General features: G+C 42.8%; 1 protein-coding gene and 1 long non-coding RNA gene across 5 annotated transcripts in view; one reads left to right on the forward strand and one right to left on the reverse strand.

Moving 5' to 3' along the window:
* The window catches only part of SYK (spleen associated tyrosine kinase), a 106,387-nt gene extending 92,642 nt beyond the window's left edge, over positions 1 to 13,745 (reverse strand). For all 4 annotated transcript variants that reach the window (XM_081571726.1, XM_081571714.1, XM_081571737.1 and 1 more), the window contains exon 1: positions 13,618 to 13,745. The gene's annotated coding sequence lies outside the window, so the exon portion shown is untranslated. The remainder of the gene's footprint in view (positions 1 to 13,617) is intronic.
* A 149-nt stretch (positions 13,746 to 13,894) lies between these two features.
* LOC145538884 (uncharacterized) overlaps positions 13,895 to 18,552 on the forward strand; it is a 50,796-nt gene continuing 46,138 nt past the window's right edge. The window contains exon 1 of the long non-coding RNA XR_014077309.1: positions 13,895 to 14,331. This is a non-coding gene — a long non-coding RNA (uncharacterized LOC145538884). The remainder of the gene's footprint in view (positions 14,332 to 18,552) is intronic.

Consider the following 18,552-nt stretch of genomic DNA (forward strand, 5'->3'; position numbering starts at 1 on the left):
TTCAGTTCAGTCATTCAGTTGTGTCCGACTCTTCGTGACCCCATGGACCACAGCACGCCAGGCCTCCCTGTCCATCACCAACTCCCAAAGTCTACTCAAACTCATTTCCATTGAGTCGATGATGCCATCCAACCATCTCATCCTCTGTCATTCCCTTCTCCTGCGCTCAATCTTTCCCAGCATCAGGGTCTTTTCCACTGAGTAGGCCCTTCAGATCAGGTGGTGGCCAAATGACTGAAGCTTCAGCTTTGGCATCAGTCCTTCCAATGAATATTCAGAATTGATTTCCTTTAGAACACACTGGTTTGATCTCCTTTCAGTCCAAGGGACTCTCAAAAGTCCTCCAGCACCACAGTTCAAAAGGATCAATTCTTTGGTGTTCAGTCTTCTTTATGGTTCAACTCTAACATCCGTCCATGACTACTGGAAAACCATAGCTTTGACTCTACGGGCCTTTGTTGGCAAAGTGATGTCTCTGCTTTTCACTGCATTGTCTAGGTTTGACTCTTTCTGTGACCTTCCCATAAAGTCCTTTAATATCATTTTGCCCCAGAGACCCTCCTTTTCAATCCTCAGGTAACCAGAGGCTACGTAGCTCCTCGACAACCTGTACCCAACCATGACTGCTCTGCAGAGCACCTACCTGTCTGCAAGCCAGTCTGCTGAGCGCTCTGCACAGCGTCTCTGGACCCACAGTCACCCTGGGCAGGTCTTTTCAGTCTTGGTTTGGTGATGAGGTGGCCAGGGCTGAAGCAGTTTCAAGGAATGATGGAATTGAGCACTGCCTGCCGCTCACCTCTGACACCTAGCACAGGTGAGGACACCTAGCACAGGTGAGGACACCTAGCCCAGGCTGGGACCTGGGACCCTTTGCTGCAGTGTTTGTACCTGGACAAACATCTCCTTAAGCAAAAAAATTACAGAGAAGCTGTAAGGGACTAAAAAAACTGTGTGCATGTGCAATTGGGGCAAATTATGGATGAGATACAAAAAAGACCTACAAGCCTCAACCATTGCTTCTGAAGAGCCAGGAACAAAAGCTGTGGATTGAAAGCAAAAGTAGGGTACTGTGCATGCCCCCTGCACTCAACACCACTAAAGGAATGGGCAACCCTAAGCCACCCCTCCAGTCTGACCCCTGGACCCACCCCTACCCTCACTTCATATAAGGAACTAAGGCACTTCCACTAGGGCAGCAAGCAAGGACAACTGTTCCTTGTTTTTGCTCCCCACTGCTGTGGGGGCTCCAGGAAAGCCTCGCTTGAATTTCTTGTCTGGCCTCTGACCAGTTTCCATTGATTAAGGAGGCCACAAACCCTGGTCGGTAACAGAATCAGAGCCATGGTCTTGGTTTGCTCCCACCACCCACACCACCTCCCAGAGGGACTTTCAGAGCTGGACATTTATAGGTCACAGTCATGGTCCTAGAAGTTTCATTACAAAATATGAATGTGAGTGCACGTGATGAGCCCCCGGGGCTTCCCATGTGGGTGCTGCTCAGTGCTCCCACGTCTATGCCTGGATGGACAGGGTCAGTACCAGGAAGCCCAGAACCTGGGAAGCCAGCACCCGGGAAGTCCCCCTGTGGTCCACACAGAGAGTGGCCCCTCCATCAACATCTGCTGCAGCCTTCGAAGCCCAGAAGCCACAGCCAAGAAAGCCAGGCCCCGGCTCTCCACCCAGAGCAAGACTGTTCGTTTACATCCTTCTCATGAGAAAAAACCATCTCACGTAAAACAGGCAGATGACACACTGTCTGAGAGTAAATAAGGCCAGTGGACTTGGAGTAATGCTAAAAACTAGTCTGAAAGATGGACTAATTTTCATATTATCTTGGGTAAAAAAATGTTATGAGTGGTTTTTCTAATTGGACCAGTGCACACATTCTTTCTTGGAGAATCGTTTCAGGTGAGATCACCTCCTACAAGTCTCACAGCAGGGTGCTGAGAACACACTCACTTTCTCACTCATGCTTCCAAAACTTCCACAGGACTCCAGATGTTATGCGTGCAAGTTTCTGAGGAGCAGAGTGCTTGAAGCATAAAAATATGTGAGTTTTGTCTATCTCAGTCACTCTCCTCTCAATCAATCTCTCTCTCCCTTTCCCCTTCTCTCTCTCTCTCACACACACACACACAAAGTGGGGATGTACCACCTACTATGCCCAGAGTCTCTTCAATCAAAGGCACACATAGCTGCCACTATACCCAGTGTACCAATAAAATCACATTTGGTGGACCCGTGTCAGGCTGTGCTTGTGTGCTATACAATCCCATAAACGAAGTCGCAACCAGTGGTTCTCAATCTTGGCTGCTGTACTTGGTGCAAGAGGGGTGAGGAGACCTTAACGAGAAATATCCAAGGCAGGTTACATGCCAGACCACGTCTGAAACTTTGGAGGCAGCCTGGGCATCAGTGAGTGAGACAAGCTCAGGTGATGGCTGTGTACGGGCATGCTTGCGAACCTTGGCTGTACATCTCTGGGCAGACTACCCAACCTCTCCAAGCCTAACACCTTGGAGACAGTACGGTCCCAACAGCCATAACTGATGCTTTGTTTCTGAATTAATTCTTTTCCTGGTCTCTTCCTACTGAGCCTCCAGCCCCATTAGCAAACCTCATCATTTCCTTACAATCACTGAAACATCTGTATGCGAAGTAAAAATGCACATTTCACTTTTTTTCTCCAAACCAATTCCCTTGCTGCCTTCACTAGATAACTGCTGCTCACAGTTTGGTGCCTTTGCTTTAGAATCTCTCCACATATTTACACACACACACACACACACACACACGCGCACACACACACACACTGGTATAAGCAGACCTACATCTTTATATAGCAAATAACATTCCAATGTAGCCTACATGGTTATGTGCATGCGTTTTTAAAAATATAGTGATATATTACGTCTTGCTTTTTCACTGAATTTAACTTGAACATCTTTATATTTTACTTTATAAGATTCCACTTTTAAGAAAAAGACCACATATGATTCCAGTGCATGGACAGACCACAGTTCATTTAATCAAGCCTGATACAAATGTCTTTCTTCCTTCCTTCTTTCCTATTACAAAATAAAATGCTGCAATGAGTTATAGCATGCATATATATATTTCCCAGTTTTATCAATTTATGTGTGTAATAAGTTCCTAAAAGTGAAATTGTTGAGTCAAAACACATGTGTCTTTTACATTTCCAAAGATATCACCCAACCGCCCTGCAGGCGCTGACCCGTGGGAGTGTCCCTTTTCCCCACTTCTCACCATACAGTAAAACCTTAAATCAATGTGAGTTTACAGAGAAGCAAAGTATATTCCTGCGTTTTTGGTTCATTTGCATTTTGGGCTGCTTGTTTGTGTCCTTGACTGATCTTTCTATTGGAATGTGTTTATTTTTCTCATTGATTTGAAAGAACTCACTGCATATGAGGGCTTCCCTGGTGGCTCAGATGGTAAAGAATCTGCCTGCAGTGTGAGAGACCCGGGTTCGATCCCTGGGTTGGGAAGATCCCTTGGAGAAGGGTATGGCAACCCACTTCAGTATTGTTGCCTGGAGAATCCCATGGACAGAGGAGCCTGGCAGGCTACAGTTCACGGGGTTGAAAAGAGTCAGACACGACTGAGCAACTAAGCACAGCACTGCACTGCATATGAAAGCTACTAATCCTTTACCACAGACCTTGAAAATAAATCCATCTTTAGTGTTTTTTTTTTCCCTCACTTATGTATATTTTCCCTTTGTATAAGAACTTGTTTGAAATTTTAGAAAATCATACTCATCAACTTTTTCTATTATGGTTTCATATTTTCTACCATATTAGAGAGGCCTTCACTCCACAGTTATTTTATAACTCAACTCTTTTCTTCTAGCACTTTTATGATTTCACTGTTATATTTTTATTCTTTGTTCAATCCAGAACTTATTTTCGTATACAGAGCAAAGCTTTATTTTCCCCAAATCATCAGTCAGCTTTCTCACGACCAATAATTAGTAACCTATGCTCCCTTTCCTGACTGATGGGAAAGGCCACCCTTGCTTTGCGCCAAATTCCATGTGGAATTTGGATCTGTTGCCCCAGTTTTCCCTTAAGATCTTATAGAATTTGTCCCTCATCATTCTTACTTTTCATTTTTTTCTTTGGGTCTCATAGGTTTCTTTTTTTTTTTTTTTAATAAAATTGAAAAAAAAAAGGAAAAAAAAATAAAATTGCCAGTCTAAGGTGGAAGGAAGAATGTATCTTGAGCATTTTAACTTGCTTTAGTTTTGTGTGTGATGTAAACCTTGTTCCATAAGCTTCTGTGCACAGAGCTCACTTCGGCTGGCTTAGAAATCTCTCCATCATGATAATGGAGAGCTTCTTCATGCTCTAGTGGCTACATAGCAAGTCCATGGTGGGGGCGTGGGGGAGGTGGCAGGCTCCACTTAACTACCTGTTGTGGGAGGAACCACTTCCCTTCCCAAATACATATGTTGAAGTCCAGACCCCCAGTACCTCAGAATGGGACGCTGGAAATCAGGCCTTTACAGAAGTAAATTAAAATGAGGTCATTAGCATGGGACCTAATTCCCTATGACTGATATCCTTATAAAAAGAGGAAATTACAGATACATGCACAGAGAGAAGAAGATGTGAAGATACAGAGAGAAGACGCCATCCATAAACCAAAAAGAGAGGCCTCAGAAGAAACCAACTCTGCCCACACCTTAACCTCAGACTTCCAGCCTTCAGGACTGTGATGTGATAAATATCTGTGGTACTGTGCTCCAGGGACCCTAGAAAACTAATACACCATTTCTCTATTAATGAAGGCTGATAGTTTCCAGAGTTTTCTCTGGAAAAGGGATAAGCTAGAAGGAATATCTTGCACATATTTTTGCAGGTATTGGCTTCTTGGGGAAACATACATGACTTTTCTATTTTCTTTCTAGAAGGCATCCTTCCCCTGCAGTTGTCACCCTGACTTCCTTTGACTGAAACCATTGAAATCTCACCAGCATCACAAATATTTCCACCATGGAACAGAACTTCATTTGAAACTTTCCTTTATCTCCTGCTCCATTCTAATCTTCAGGACCCCGTGTACGCCCCCTCCCAACCCTCTCAACAATAACATGTGCAGAGAGCAGTGATTCTATCCTGTGTGGGGACAGTGGCAGAGATATCAGCCTGATATCTGAGCAGACAAAGGCTCAGAGTATCCTTTTAAACCTTACTTAAAGCTTCTCACATTACTTTAGTTCACTCTGGGTGGTAGATTTGAAAGTCAGCTCAATCTCAGTTGGATAGCAACATGTGCAAAAGCATCAGACATTCCCACATTAACCTCTCACGGATTCAGGAATTTTTTGTCCTCTTCCTACTGAATGTGCTTAATTTTTCAACACAAACTATGAAGGTAACAAGTTTTCTAAGTCTTCTGGTAAAAGAGTGAAATCGACATGTCAAACTGGGCTTCTGCCCTCTGGCTGCCTCCACTGATAGGACCTTAAATCTTCTTAGCACCGGGCATGACAGCAGGTCCCTTTAGGATCCTCATTAGAGAAATGGATAGAGAGTCTAATTCTGGATTAGAAACACCTGGGTCTTAGGTTGCAACTCACTGCAGCATCACTTAGCGGCTGGACAAGTCCAAGTGACATCATCTTTCTGGGCCTCATTGCTTCTCAGGGGGTTGAATTAGATGGTCCCTAAGATCCCTCCCCCTTCTAACATCCCAGGCATCCTTACACTTCTAAGAAACATGATTCAGGCCTAGCAATTGCCTAATGATCAGTAGAGAGTTGACAATGCAGCCCTCTCTCTAGAAACAGTTCCTGCCTAAGCTGTGGAAGGGCTAGCCCAGCTCCCAGGGCAATAGGGAAGATGAAAGAAGCCCCAAGTCTGCCTTTCACAGCTGCTCTAGGGAGCTCCCCTTCCTCCTCCTCCCTGTCACTTCCTTTACAGCTATGACCATCAGCTGATTGGTGTGGCTAAAAAAAAGGAAGTGTTGGACTTCCCCTTCAAGTATAAACAGCAGCTAAAAATGCAGAGAAAGAAAAGAAACAGCACTAAAAACAATAATATAGAATACAAATCCATAACCATTCTGGGAGAAAAGGAAGCAGATTGCTAGTGGAATGGAAACTCTCACTACTCTCAAAGGACTCAAAGAAAGATGGGTTCAAACTTAGGAAACCACAGCCTAAGTGCAGGCAGTTGGGGATGGCTGCAAAGAGTCAAGGGCGTGGTGCCTTGAAAATGACAAAGCCTGGGTGGGATGGGGTGGGTGAGGTGGGGGAGAAGCAGAGTGGGAAGCAGGCAGGCAGCCAAACCCTCTCCAACTCCTCAGCTGCTGGCACCCCTAAGAGCAACAGAAGGTCCTCTGCAGGAAAGACGTGCGTTTGGAGAGGCAGAGTATGGCCACATCTGCGAAGAACAGAGAGTGCCTGCACCCCACACCGTGGTTACTGGCTCATCCTGTCCTGCTCACATCTCACGCTCCTCCCATCTTATGTGAGTGTGTGTTAGTCGCTCAGTCATGTATGACTCTTTGCGACCCCACGAATTGTAGCCTGCCAGGCTCCTCTACCCTTGGGATTCTCCAGGCAAGAATACTGGAGTGGATTGCCATTCCTTTCTCCAGACCCATCTCATGGGTGACAGGTAAAAAGAGGGCCATGCCACATACACAGCCTTCAAAACTAACTCCGAGGGCATCTCTGAAACAAGACCAGCACACATCCTAACACACAAAAAAGCTAACCCCACAAAGGTAAGGAACCAAATGGGCAAACAGATGAGTAGGTGCCAAAGAAGATAGAGCTCATGAAGCAAGAAGAGAATGTCCATGCTGGAAGCAGTAACAAAAACAAGTATTGGGAAGAGCCTGAAGGATCACTTAAAAAATAAAGAATTAACTACCTTCCTTCCTTGCTTGCCCACCTGTTTGCTAAAATACAAATGACTCAATAGATGGACTGAAAAACAGGATGGACAGGGCTGAAGATCTTTCTTGAGCAAATGATCAACTTGTCAGTTCCATGAAATGCAATGAAAAGGGTAAAATAGAGGGAACGAATGAAAGAAAAAGTGCATTCCCTGCAGCTTTGTATATAATATCAAAAAATAGAGAAAAATCCTAAATGTCTATCAATAAGTAATCATATTTTCTGCTCTGGAATAAAACACAAGGATCACTGATAGGAAGGGCTCCCCCAAACCTGTTGATTAAAAGAGTTAGTTGCAGGATGACACTGGTATTAAGAAGACACACACTATATCTCCTAAAAATACACAAGCATATATACACGCATGAATGCACAGGACAATAGATTAGAACACTATACATCAAGCTGCCCTCCCTCAGTTGGGGTGGGCTGGGGCTAAGGGTGGTGGTCAAGGAGGGTTCCAGGGTCACCTGTCATATCTGGATTCTTCACCAATGGGTATGTACTCAGACATCAGTTATGCAAGTCAACATTTTTCAAAAAGAAAATGATAGAACGTTCTCCCACCTTGGAGGTCAGAGAAAAAAACTTCAGAGACAGTACTTACTCATCTGTGACCTATCTGGGACTGCTATTATTATTCTCTTGCCAAGACTACAGGGCAGACTCCCAGAGCTACCCACCTGGGAAAGACTGTGACCGTTATGCCAGTTCTAACCACAGGCCAGGTACGATTACTACACACATTGTCTCCACCATGCACCACAAGGAAATCCCCTGTAATCCTTCCATCTACAAAGACTGAAAGAGTAGCTTGAAAATCGAGGGATTTGAACCCAATGAGACTTCAGCCCCCTTACTCTCAGCCACTGTTGATTAAAAATATTCAGTGACTGAAGCATTAGGGCAATCAAGTGATTCAAATACTCTTAGCATTTGAGATGAAAATAATCCTAGCATTCTGCCTCCATCTAAGCAAACCCTGAGGATCATGTAAAGGGGCAGCAGGTTACCCGCTTTTTCCCAAAGTAGACCTGGGGAGCCCCAGTATACAAGATGCTCCAAGAACCAATGTATCCCATGATCACAGGGGTGTGAGAGTTCAGTGACATGTGCCTTGACCATGCGTACCACCTGCACAACCGCCATGAACAAGCCCAGGACAATTACCCTGCTTACTTAACCTTATTCTGTCTAAGGATAAGGAAACGAGGAAAAGTTAAACAAGGAAATCTTCCTAGGAAATATCATTTAAAATTGCATAGCACCCGCTTCAGAAATCAAGAGAATTGAGGCAAGTCATCTGAGTTTTAAAATCTGTGGAGTTCCCATTCCCAGGAAAGTACGTATTCCCATCAATGAAATAATAAAACATCAGGGTGAGAGCAAATACAGAGGTGACACTGAGACTGATTTAAAATGTAGATGCTAATTGCTAAATTGGAGCTAAGAATAATCTTTCACTAAGCATGATTCAGAATACGCCTCGACCTGAGAAAGTATAAAGGTTTCAAAAAACTACAAAAAGTAATAAATTATATAAATAAGCAAATAACCATAGAAATCAAAAGTTTGGGGGAAATGTTTTCAACAATTATGACAATGGATTTAAAAGGTACATGAATGTTGATAAGAGTTATGTTAAAACTCCAAAATGCATACAGGACAGCAACTTGCAGAAAATATATTTAGCTAACGAACACCCCCAAATATGCTTCAGTTATTAATAGGTGCATAGCAAGACTGAAAAGAAACTGTCAGACTGATGCAAAGAGGCAGAGGTTTCCAGAAAAAGAAAGAAATGGAACTCATAGAGTGCTTGGTATATTTGACTCAGTAGGAAATTGAGTCCGAGTTGGGAGGTGGGGGTGCAGTTTAGCTTCATGTCAGAGAGTTGGGGAGCGAACCATCACAGGCACAGGACCAACTGAGAAAACACAAAAATGAAACAAGAATTTACCCCATGAAAAACAGTTTGAGGTACAAGAAAGAAAATGGAACTATACTATACAACATGCTTTATTAGTAAACAAAATCACAAGGTAAATACCAAATAGCATTTTAACCCTAGGTTAAGGTTCCAGCCATCCATTCATCATGTGTTCAGTAGGGTCTGAGTCTTTGTGACCCCTTGGACTGTAGCCTGCCAGGCTCCTCTATTTATGGAATTTTCCAGGCAAGAATACTGAAGTGGGTTGCCATTTCCCCCTCCAGGGGAACTTCCCGACCCAGGGATTGAACCCATGTCTCCTGTGCCTCCTGCACTGGAGGCGGATTCTTTACCCCTTGAGCCATCAATCGGGGAAGCACACTGAAAGATTATCTTGGGTAGTAATAATAATTATCCTAGGACTGCCATGTGCTTACTTCTCAGAATAGGAAGTCAGCATTGTCTAAACTGATATATATATATATATATAAAGCAAGTGAGCATAGCATCAGAAAATAAGAAGGAAAATTCTAGAAGAAATAGCTAAAAATATTAAAAGATTGCTTTTGGGGAACAGTACTAGAGGATGGGAAGGAATTGTTATAAAATTAAATTAAATAAAAAGATTAACTCTGGTTGCACCAAAACATTTCCATGGCAACTGAACAGAAATGGATAGATTTAATAAACTGTCAGACTGACCAGAACAGCATGAAGATTTAACATTTAAGACAGAAGGTGGAGTGGGAAAGTAGAAGGTTAATTGTTGCACATTCAAACGCTCTTTGTAGTCTCACTGAGTATAACTAAAGAAACCAATGTGTAAATGGTGACTTTTCCTAAAATTTGGCGCTCAGCCCTCTTCCATCGTTTTACACTGCCGCCGCTGACTGTATCCAGGCCTAAGCCTCACTTACCTGACATCAGCCCTACACTCTCCTTGTCAATCCTGCTGTCTGCCCAGCCTCTGCTCAGATCAAATATCTCACACATAGCGTGCCAATCTGGAAGCCCAATGTTCTCTCAAATCTGTGCTCCCCTCCAGGGCTCCAGCACAGCACTGAGAGGTACTGCCTTCTCCAGAAACAGGAGCTAGGATTCCAGTGTCAGAGCCAGGTACCCTCAGGACAGAGGATGCTACTTACCAGAAACAGTCCATCATAAGTTTTCAGTACACCCCCTCCTTGGTAATTGAGGTGTTATACCATCTTCACCTTTCTCTTCCTATCTTCAGCCTTTGGCAGCCACCAAAAATAGATACATAATTTCCCAGAAATAAAAGAATCAAGATAGAGTCCTTTTTGATTTGTTAAACCTACTGTAATAGAAATTAAATATTCTTCCTTCTATTGGTGTCTTTGGCAGTGGCTAAATTTGACTACATTTAAGATTCCAATTTAAACACCTTTCAGGATTCATAGGGCAAAACTTACATAATTAATTCTTAAAAAAATAAAATTGATACAAGCTAACATTTTGCCAGAAAATATTCTAAGCTAATAGAAAATATTCCTGCTGATGCAAAGCCACAATGAATGAATAAAGCTTTTCCTTTAAAATCCAATCAGCTGAGTTTTTTAAATCTTCCCACAATCCCTGTTTTTCACCCACTTTTAAAGAGAAAGGAAAAAATCCTCTTTTGTTCTGAAAGAAAAAAGCAAACCCAACTTGTTCAGTTCCAAAGTAGAAGGTAAGATGGTGAGATATAATTAATAATTCTAATATATAATTCCAGTCTCTCTTTAAGACTCTGGCTTTTGATTTCAGTTGCTTTAAAAGAAAAGCAATGTTCAGCATATATACATTTTTAAAAAAAATTTCACTCACTGGCCTAAGTTCCTAATTTTCTCTCCACTCATTTACTGCTAAATCAGTCCAGAAGTGGAAGAAATTGTTGGGCCGGGCGAAGGGTGACTTGGGGAATCAGAAAAAAATCTATATGGTGGAAAGCTGAGAAAGCAAACAGTAGCTTAGACTGTACAAAATACTGGGCCATTCCTTAGGCACAGATAACGGAGACAGATAGAACATAGTGAACAGGAAGCAATATTTCTTCCAAGGACAGGCTGCAGTTGTGAAGGGTGATAATACCTCTTCTTTAAGTAACTACTGCATTCTTTTTTTAAAATTAGAGTGGCAGAAACTTTGCTGTTGAAAAGTCTATAAGTAAGGAAGAAACATCCTATTCTCACTTGGAGGATCTGTATTTTGATTATCATTGAAAATTCAGGGAAGTAAACTTTCTGTAAAGGCGGGGGAACTACTTGTCTAATTACTGGAAAGTGTGACTTGGGCAACAAGTTTTGAAATGCAAGTTGCTTTCAAAGCAAACAGTAGCTCCATGAAGTCTAACACAGACTCAGTTCCTTAGCCCTAATTCCACAAAGCTCTGAAAAACAAGGTTTTTGGTGAGTTTTGTAGGGAACCTCATAAGTAACAACACTTGCCCTGAACTGGCACACAGTTATTTGTAGCCTCTCTTTATTCCACTTAGTGAGACTTTTCACACTATCGGTGCAGAAATATTAACACGTGGGATTACAGCATGCTGCCCAGGCTGTGTTGGAGTGGTGTGCAATATATGGCGTCAGTTTGCATGCATACCTTTCTAAATTCTGAGAAATGGATTTCTCAAGGCTGAAACTCATATTCTAAATTTGAATTCTAAATTCCGAGAAATCTTGAATTCCAAAACATTATCTTGGCACAGGGTTTTGGATAATGATTATGGATATGCTATGTGCTGCAGAAGTTACATTCTATTAAGAAGTCTTTGATTTAAAAACAGAGAAATCAAACCTGCACTTAAAACAATTAATACGAACCTAAAGAAGGCTAAGGTGAATGGTTTCTGAAATGCAAATCTAGTGATAAAATGAACTTTCTGACAATTTTAGCCCTCAGGAAAGGTAAAGAGCTAAAATAAACACCTCATTTTTATTCCTGGATTAAAACATTAAGAACATTATAGTTATTTAGATGATTCCTAAAATCCTACATATTGAAGCACTCTAAATACTAAGAATACATTTTTTATTTATATAAAAGTAAAATAAAGAAATATAAAGTTTCTATCTTACTGCAACATTTCTCTAAACAGATCAAAGCAAAAGTTCAGTGTAGATAAAACAAAACAATTTGATAAAATAATTTTAGTAGACAAGATTTTTCACTTAAAAAATCTAATACTTTACAAGTATTTAAACCTTTTAGTTCAAAGACAAACATATCTGGGGACGGGAGAGAGGTGTGCACATCAACGAATTTAGTTGCATCTAATGAAAATGTTGCCTGAGTAACACCAAGGAATTTGTTCTTACTACAACAAAGAAAACACATGCTAGAATCAATTCCACTTCTTTCAGGAATTCTCCATCATCCACCCCCACCCCCCCGCTTTTTTTTAACAGAAAGATTCAGATGTGAGATATCTCCAAGTCTTTTAACTACATACTGAACTACCTCTAGGGTTTAAGAAAAAGAACAACCCTAGCCAACAGTTTTATTTGGATCAATGGGAATCTTTGACGGAGTCAGGCAAACTCATTAAAATAATCTGCAATCCGGTTTCCAAAGGCCACCTGGCAAGATGGCAAGGGCCAGCTCGTCACCAGTCAGAAGGAGTGTCTTGGGTTGGTTCCCATGAATATACTGCACAAAGAAGGAGAGTCTCTTTGCCAAGCAACTGCACCGCAAACGGCCAAAGATTCAAACTCTAACTTCCCCAATGGTTGTCTTTTTAGTTCTTGATATTCAAACAAACCAAAAAATGAATCGCCTTTGTATCATTATGTAGGTTAGGTTTAAAGTTTTGAAGCCGTGCATGCATGCGTGAAGTCGCTTCAGTCGTGTCTGACTCTTTGCGACCCCATGAGATGTAGCCCGTCAGGCTCCTCTGTCCATGCGGAGTCTCCAGGCAAGAATACTGACGACCCCATTTCCTACTCCAGGAGATCTTCCTAATACAGGGATCCAATCCGCGTCTCCTGCATTGCAGGCAGATTCTTTACCGCTGAGCCACAGGGGAAGCCCTTTAAAGCCATACTGCCACAGTGCAAAAAAATATTTAACTCACAATCGCATTTTACTACACCAAACTTTCCGCTCTTCAAGTCATTCACTGGCTAATTAAGTTATTTTACCATGAGAATGTGAAGGAAGAAAAACTGTCATGTTTTTATACAACTGCTCTTTCTGTAGTAAAAGTATAAATAAAACCTTTGCATGCGTATGAACATCTCTACATTGAGTCACTTCCATAAATTCAGTGGAATTTTCCAGTGACTTCTGTAAATGGCCGAACGAAAATATGTTCTTTCCGAGACCCGACATCGAGTTTCTTGTGCCTGCGGATTCCAGCTAGTCTCCCAGGACCCAGCAGCTTCCGCACTTGCTGCGCACGCGGCAGCACCTGGAGTTTGGGCGCCCCATCGCACAGCACCCAGACCCCCAGGCCCCCAGGCCCAGCCCCTGGCTTCCCGTACAGAAACCGGAGCCCAAGAGACACTAATTAGGTTTAGGAGAAAAGCTGGCACAACCGACTAACTCTCAATCGAAATATTTCATCAAATGTTCCCTCCGATTTTCAAAGCAGGAAGGCCCTGAGCGTACCTGCCCGGGTGTGCCTGGGCGCACAGGTCTTGTGCGGGCCAAGGAGGAAGGGCCACATCTTTCCCTCTCTCGGCGCCTTCTCCCCTCCCACGCCGCCTTCCCTAGCCCGCCAGCCAAAGCGGAGGGATCGCGCGGCCACACCTACCTGTGCCAGGTGAGGCGAGGGCGGGGCGCGGGGCTCCGAGAACCGGACCGGCGAGATCGCGGGGGCAACTCAGGCACAGCGCCGGGCCACCCGCTCCTCCTCGCTGCTCCAATCGCCGGAGTCACCTCAGTCGCCCAGTGCACGACGCTTCCTTATTTTGGGCAACTTCCTTAACGCGCCCTGGCAGGCCCTGAACTTCCTCCCAGCTGCCGCGCCCCGCTGCCCCAGGCCCGCCCTCGCCCGTGCGCCCCGTGTGCCCGGTGCGCCCCCAGCGCCCAGCGCAGGGGATCGGCGGCCAGAGCGCACCGGAATCCGGCTCGAGGGGTCGGCCTGAGAGGCAGGAGGCCGGAGGGGAGAAGGGAAGGGAGCCAGGTGGGCGCTCGGTCCCAACTCCCCGGGCGCAGAAAGCCCAGACGAGGGGGCTTCATATGCAAAAAGGGGGCATGGCCAACAAGTGGATCCCCTGGCCACCTGTCCCGCCTGCTGCGTGATTCTTCCAAGGACCAACAGGCACTCAGGGTAACGCCCATTTGCGGTGCAATTGTTTGGGAAGAGAATCTTGTTCACAGTGTGGTCTATTCCTAATCACCAACCCAAGACTCTCCTGCTGACTGGTGATCAGAAGGCCCATGTCGTCCTCCCGGGTGGTCTCCTGACATAAGCGAACATCAGATTTTACAGCTCACCTTTGGGTGAGCCCAGCCTGTCCAACAGGTCAGTTGTCTGAGGGCTTTAATTATTACAAAGTTCTTTACAGTGAGTTAAACTTGCTTCCTCTTACCCACAAGCAGTTCTGACGTTTCATTAAATAAAGTTTCATCTTTCTCTGTAGTCTTTAAAATGGTTTAAAAACACCTACCTGGTTCTTCTCTCCCCCACCCAGCCCCTCTCCCCCCACTTTTTTTTCTGTTAGCCCTCTTTAGAATCTTCCCGTAAAACAGCTTCCAGACCCTGGCTGCCCTGGTAACTCTGGCTACCACTGCCTGTTTTAAAAAGCTGGACCAAAATATCAATAAAATAAAATATATAGGGTGTTAAATTAAAGTTGCCATGGAGAAAAACATTAATAGGAGGCCTTTAGACTCCAGTGGGACCCCTCAGACTTTTCCACTGGAACATTCTCTTCCATTTATTTTTACCACTAAATTTTTAACTCAAGTGAAGGATTTTTATTATGGTTTTATTTGTTAACCACTGGACTTAATTTTCCTGCAGATAGCCAAGGAAATAGCCATTGTTGTCTAAACAGAGGCTACAGAATCTGTCTTGTTTTTACTAAGATTACAGTGTCTTTAGATAACGCTTATGGGAGATAAGATGAGGTTTTCCATCCATCTCTAAGCTACCTTTTAGCACTGCTGCAGTCCTTCCCACCTTTGAGTCATCTTAAAAGTTAATTAGCATCCTTTAATGATTTCTTAAAAAAATGTTAAAATCATCAACATCCCTGGTTTTCCAGTGGTTAAGAATCCATCTGCCAGTGCAGGGGACCTGAGTTTGATCCTTGGTCTGGGAAGAGTCCACCTGGGGACGGGGAGGAAGGGCAACTAAACCATGCACCACAACTACCAAGCCTGTGCGAGCTAGAGCCAGGGCCGATACGAGAAGCCAGTGGACCTCAACTAGAGAGCAGCCTCAGCTTGTAGCGACTGGAGAAAGCTTGCATGTAGCAACAAAGACTCTGTGCAGCCAAAAATAAATAGATAAAATTAAAAAAAATAAAATCATCACGCAAATACCTAGAAAAAAAAATCTTCCTAAAAGTCAACGCGTTTCTTCCAATCTTTCTTTCTTCCTTCACTGCATGTGTCATTCCCTTTGCTGACTATGCTTTTTTAGCTTTTCATGGAAATAAATCTTAGCTATGATTATATGCTGATGGAAGCCTTCCTAACAAAGCCCTGTACCCAAAGGGTCCTACAGACTCCAGACGCAGTTACTTTTTTTTAAGTCTCCTCTTCCTTATAGATTCTTTATTTTTCATTTCTTTAAAAACTAAATATATTTATATATATGGTTTTGCTGTGTTAATTCCACCTTATGAAGTCTTGAATATATACTTATATTGTCTGAGTGTTACAGTGCCTGGCTTTTTTAGTTGTACTTAGTTACACTGGACTGTGAGCCACTCCTTGTCCTTAAAAAGTTATTTATGGAAATTAGTTGAGGCCCAGGGTGAAAGTATGTTTGTTTGTCTGTTTTTGTTTTCAGAGAGAATTCGCCTTTGCTTCTGTCAGCAGTCTGGAGTGCAACTAGTATGTCAACAATTTAAGGGAAATTCGCAGCTCATGTCTTTAGGGACCACCTAGGGAATGTGAAGCTAGACTGGAAATTTGGGCACCATTATGGTCAACTTGGACTTCCCTGCTGGCTCAGATGGTAAATCGTCTGCCTACAATGCAGGAGACCTGGGTTTGATCCCTGGGTTGGGAAGATCCTCTGGAGAAGGAAATGGCAACCCACTCGAGTACTCTTGCCTGGAAAATCCCACAGACAGAGGAGCATGGTAGCTTACAGTCCATGGGGTTGCAAAGAGTCGGACATGACTGAGCGACTTCACTTTCTTTCTTTCTATGGTCAACTTGTGGCTGCAGTTTCTCAAGGATTCATTTGCTCTGATTCTGCTTTGTGCTTCTTTTCACGTTTCTTCTATCTCTGAGTCCATATTTTTTATATTCCATGTTTTTTTCTCCCTTAGTTCACTGCATCATTTTGGTGGAACATAATCTTCTACATAGATATTTATTTAAATAAAGAAACATAATAAAACAAAATAAACATAATAACAAGGAGATACAGCACAATTCATCTTCAAGAGCGATGCATGTCTCTAAAATACTTTAGGCAGTCATATATCTCTATATTTAATGTCTCTTATGGTAATTATCAATACCTGGGGTGGGTATCTTAACACTGATAAGATAAGCCATGTAGTGGTGGCCTCCAAAGTGGTTAGAACTCTAGCTGACCGCCAACGGGGATGTGAATCCCAGATAAGGAATTGGAAATAGGTATTTTAAAGACCTTCCATATCCAAAATGCTTCTACTGTCAAATTTGATTGATGGTTTAGATTATATAGAAAATAGTAGTTCAAATAGTAGTTCAAAAATGACTTCTCTTCACATTTTAAAGTTATTATTCTATTGCTTTTTTGCTTCTAGTGTTGCTGTTGAGAATTCCAAACCATTCTGATTCTTCATCTTGCATCCTTCAACTTTTATTCTGATTCTTTATCTTCTTGGCATTGTTACTAGTTCATTGTTTTGCCCATGCTGGCAACCCTTCATTTTGTTCTGCTTCTTTGTGCCAGACTGGCTTCCCAGGTGGCGCTAGTGGTAAAGAACCAGTCTGCCAGTGCAGGAGACATAAGAGACATGAGTTCAGTCCCTGGGTAAGGAAGATCTCATGGAGGAGGACATGGCAACCCACTCCAGTATTCTTGCATGGAGAATCCCATGGACAGAGGAACCTGGAGGGCTACAGTCCATGCGGTTGCGAAGAGTCAGACCTGACTGCAGTGACTTAGGACACTTGTGAGAGATAGCTCCTTGAATCTTGTATCAGAATCTTTTTCTTTCCTCTTTCTGGGTAATATTGATAGTTTGATATTAATAATAAAATATTATTATTGATATGAATAATAAATATTAATATTTATTCACTTAATGCCTGTTTTACTATAGGCTTTGCACAGGGAAGGTGGGGATGTTTAGCTGGAGTTGTGTTGTACTAACTGGGCTCCTCTCTCCCACGTCCCACATGATAAATATATGAGGGTTCACTCCTCCTTGGGACTTCCTAGGTGGCACTAGTGGTAAAGAATCTACCTGCCAATGCAGGAGATGCAGGAAATGAGGGAAGCTCCCCTGGAGGAGGCACCCACTCCAGTATTCTTGCCTGGAGAATGCCATGGACAGAGGAGCCTGGTGGGCTACAGTCCTCGGGGTCACAGAGAGTCAGACACGACTGAGCAAGCATGTGCAATCCTCCTTGGCAGAGGAAGAAGGGAGAGTTAACTCTTTGGGGAGCACTTTTGGGCATTTGCTCAGTTCCCCAGCTCTTCACATGGGTGACAGAGTCATACCAGATTGCTGACATTTTTCTTTTTACCCTCATCTCCACAGCAACTATTTTCACTACTTCTTGGTCAAAATTGGGGAAAGCTAAGAATAAACAGTCCTTTTTACTTCTCTCAAGATTTCAGTGAGAATTGGCAGGATTTTGTAGACTCACAGATGTAGTTTCTGGAAGGTGGGGACATGACCTCATCATGACACTCTCAAAGTTCTGTTTTGTGGATGAGCCAGCGCTTTTCTAAGTTCATACCGTTAAGGGCTTCTCTTCTCATTTGGTTACTGTTGGTAACTTTTACATTTTTGTTTCTCCCCCTTCCTTTTTTTTTATCAGGTAGGGTAGAAGAGACGTGGGGGTGAAAGGGGAGGAAGGGTTCTTTATCTTTTTTCTAGATGGTAGAACCTTGATACTCCTTGAATATCTCACCACTTTTATCCAGAATTTAATGCCACACATTTTTTTTTCTTATAGAATATAGATCATATATTTTAAAATTTAGAAAGCAAGGTCCTCATTTTCCTTCTCTTTCAGATAAAAAATACACAGTTACACATGACACTTTAGGTTGCAAATAAAATAATATTTAACTGCAACTGCTGAAACAGTAAAATTGATTCATCTGCCGTCAGACATTTTGATTGTTTCCATGTCTTGGCTATTGTAAATAGTGCTGCTATGAACATTGGCGTGCATGTATATATTGGAGCTCTAATTTTTTTCAGATATATGCTCAGGAATGGGATTCCTGAATTATATGTTAGCTCTATTTTTAGTTGTTTAAGGAATCTCCATATTGTTCTCCATAGTGGCTGTACCAATTTATTAATACATTCTAACAGTGATGTTAGATTAATACATA

Source organism: Giraffa tippelskirchi, chromosome 1, assembly GCF_054371585.1.
Source record: "Giraffa tippelskirchi isolate mGirTip1 chromosome 1, T2T-mGirTip1v1.2.pri, whole genome shotgun sequence".
Classification (NCBI taxonomy): domain Eukaryota; kingdom Metazoa; phylum Chordata; class Mammalia; order Artiodactyla; family Giraffidae; genus Giraffa; species Giraffa tippelskirchi.